This window comes from Culex pipiens, chromosome 1, assembly GCF_016801865.2.
Source record: "Culex pipiens pallens isolate TS chromosome 1, TS_CPP_V2, whole genome shotgun sequence".
Taxonomy (NCBI): domain Eukaryota; kingdom Metazoa; phylum Arthropoda; class Insecta; order Diptera; family Culicidae; genus Culex; species Culex pipiens.
This window is the reverse complement of record NC_068937.1, coordinates 49488680-49492335: the sequence shown is the minus strand read 5'-3', so window position 1 is coordinate 49492335 and position 3656 is coordinate 49488680. Positions and strand designations below refer to the sequence as shown.

The 3656-nt window shown below is 35.8% G+C and overlaps 1 long non-coding RNA gene across 1 annotated transcript; it reads left to right on the top strand.

Annotated features, from left to right (window-relative positions):
- Nucleotides 1-1590: 1590 nt before the first annotated feature.
- LOC120419685 (uncharacterized) lies at nt 1591-2512 on the top strand. Its single transcript, XR_005605766.2, has 3 exons — nt 1591-2090; nt 2152-2301; nt 2355-2512. It is a non-coding gene; the product is annotated as an uncharacterized LOC120419685 (long non-coding RNA).
- Nucleotides 2513-3656: the final 1144 nt, after the last annotated feature.

Below are 3656 nucleotides of genomic sequence, written 5' to 3'. Positions count from 1 at the left end.
GGGGAGGTGGAGTATGTGAAGGAGCTCACTAAAAGGCTCAAATCATCCGAACTAGTTGCGATTGGATTTGGACGAGGGCACGGAAAAATAACGTTTTGTAGACCATAACTGATTTGAATCATTTAAACAATTAAACTTAATTTCAAACAGTTTGAAAAAGTTCAAATTGGCTGTTTTTTTATTTTTATTCTTATTTTTTGTGCACTATACACGAAAAAAATTTAGTCCCAAAAATCGTGAACAAAAATTCATGAAATTTGTAATACTTTTAAGTTTTCAAATTTATGTTACGTATTTTACATCTTATCCTTGATCTTATCATTGAATTTGAACCCATTTCACGCAAACCTGGCGCTTATCAGACCGATTCTCTGATAAACTTTTGGTTTGAGTTCATCCAAGTAACAACACAACATTGTATCGTACACGAGAATTCACTCCTAATTCATCCAAAGATCGTTGCGCCCCAAGTGGCGGTTATCGGCATAAGCCGTCATCTCAGACGGGGAGCATTCAGCGATTATGTGAAATGGGGCATACAAAAATTACGTTACCCAATTAATTATTTGATAAATTTTCCAAACTTGTTCAATTGTTTTATAGTTTAATTGTTTAATTTTCAAATTGTCAAATTGTCAAATCGTCGTGACATTTTAACATTTAGACATTTTGACATCTTGACATTTTGACATTTTGACATTTTGACATTTTGACATTTTGACATTTTGACATTTTAACATTTTGACATTTTGACATTTTGACATTTTGACATTTTGACATTTGACATTTTGACATTTTGACATTTTGACATTTTGACATTTTGACATTTTGACATTTTGACATTTTGTCATTTTGACATTTTGACATTTTGACATTTTGACATTTTGACATTTTGACATTTTGACATTTTGACATGTTGACATTTTGACATTTTGAATTTTTGACTTTTTGATATTTTTACATTTTGACATTTTGACATTTTGACATTTTGACATTTTGACATTTTGACATTTTGACATTTTGACATTTTGACATTTTGACATTTTGACATTTTGACATTTTGACATTTTGACATTTTGACATTTTGACATTTTGACATTTTGACATTTTGACATTTTGACATTTTGACATTTTGACATTTTGACATTTTGACATTTTGACATTTTGACATTTTGACATTTTGACATTTTGACATTTTGACATTTTGACATTTTGACATTTTGACATTTTGACATTTTGACATTTTGACATTTTGACATTTTGACATTTTGACATTTTGACATTTTGACATTTTGACATTTTGACATTTTGACATTTTGACATTTTGACATTTTGACATTTAGACATTTTGACATTTTGACATTTTGACATTTTGACATTTTGACATTTTGACATTTTGACATTTTGACATTTTGACATTTTGACATTTTGACATTTTGACATTTTGACATTTTGACATTTTGACATTTTGTTTTTTATTATAAGAACACAAAAGGGTTAACGAAATTCAATGTTGTTGGCAGCTAAGGGTTAAGAAACTGGCGATGACGAGCTGTCAAAACTTTTCAACCCGTGTGTGATGTGCAGCCCAGGAGCATGTTGACAGCTCCCATACAAACTGAGCGTACCCCTTTTTGTGGGCCCAGTGGGCCTAAGATGGCGGCCTTTGATATTATCTAGCCAAACTTTTGAAAAAGGCTAATAGTTTAAATAAATATAGTTTTTGGCTTGTTTCGGTTTAAAACGACAAAATAAGCTGTCTGGAATCATTTTCTTCAAAAACTTGTTTAGAGATACGCCGCGTTCAAATATTAGTTTAGAATAGTTGAAGTGAGCGTGCAACGAAAGCCGTCACGAAAAAAAAGTTTCCTATGCAAATTTTGAGTTGCGTATTTAATGGGCGGACTCCGACGAGGCCCACTTGCCATCTGTCGGTGAATACGCGCAACTCACGAAAACTGTCAGCTTAGGGCCCGGCTGGTGATGTGTGTTGTGCAACCATTGCTAGTTTTTTTTATTTGCCGCTTTAGGAACAAAAATTAGAAAGTAGTTGCACACAACTTATTTAGAATGTCAAGCCATTGTTTAAGGTAAGTTTTTTTACCCTAAAATTGTTTTTACCAAGTGACAAAGTTGATTTTTTGTTTGCAGTTCTTCAAAACACCTGAGCAGCAGCGGGACGGTTCTCTAGATTCGTTCACCGGAGATTTGCCTGCCCATAAAGACCACACCGACATCGATGTCATGCTGATGACCGGTTCCGATCGATGAGGCAGTCAACCTCGACCCGGCTGCTGGAAGGTAAGATTCGGAGATCACGAAAGGCACACTAACATCATTTTCTCCGGTTCCAGATTCATACACCCAGGCCGGAACGGGACCGTAAATCCAGCCGAGGACATGAGCAGATGGAACCTGGCGGAGTCGTTGATTGCAGCTTGATTATTGTATTTAAAGAAAGTGTATTTTGTGTATTTTTTCCTCAGAAATAAACGTTGTTTTTGCCTTTTATGTTTAATGCTGTGTATGTGTGCGTATTTTCCAAAAACATCCATTGAAAATTACTGGGCTGGATGCATGCACGTCGACGACAGCGCTGCTCAAGCGGTGGGATTTTGAACTAAAATTTATTTTTCGCGTACACTAATACTATCACAAACCGCGGTGAGATTTAGTGTACAATACATAGAAAGAAATGTCAAAATCGGGCCGAATGAAATTGACCGATTTTGACTGAGATCTCTGATAAAGATTTGAAGGAGAATTCTCTGATAGAGACGCTCTATCAGAGAATTTTTGATAAATTTACCGAGAATTCAGACGAATTTGACCGAACTCTAGGTTGCGTGTTCATGGTTTAGAATTTCATGAACGCTTGTTCACGATTTTTCGGAACAGATTTTTCTCCGTGTACTAACTAGTTTCAAATTCTGCTCCAACAGTCGGAAAACTTGCCCACCAGTCTGAAACTTCTAAGCTGAAAGTGTGTTGTTTCTGTTGCGGTTACGATCGCTTTGATTGAAATTCGGTTTTATCCACCCCCAAACAAGAACCTAACCTCACTCCTTTATTGCTAAAAATCACAAAACTGCTCCTTTTCCGCGACTCCAAAAGCGGCCAAGATCTGCCAGATTAGATTACTGCACTCCCGAAAGGTTTTCCCTATGGCCGTACAAAAGATGAAGTCAAGAATAGAATTCAAATTCTGGACGGAATCGAACGACGACGAAGTCGTCGTCTGTGTCATTTTCCAATAATCTTTATTGCCCCAACCCTATAGAAAAGGGAAGTTCGGAATTTCAAATTTCAAACATTGACGGAATCGCCCGTACGGTGTAGAGCACCTCGACGGGAAATGACGATTTTATGCGCTATATTCTGCGAAATTTTACGATCAATGAATAAATTTATATTACAGCAAATATTTTCTTAGTTTGCGAAAATTTTGCATATCTTGCGAAGGAACATCGGGGGGAGGGGGGTGTTTGCTTATGTTGAGGTGCATAAATGTGGAAGGATGTTCTTATTTGAGTGGGAGGTAGTTTTATGAGTGAAACTCACGTGCTAGTAAAAAAGCAAATTACTTTAGAGTTCAAGGATGAACTTAGTTTAATAATATCACTTTGTAACATAATTTTTGTTTTTTGTCAAAGTGC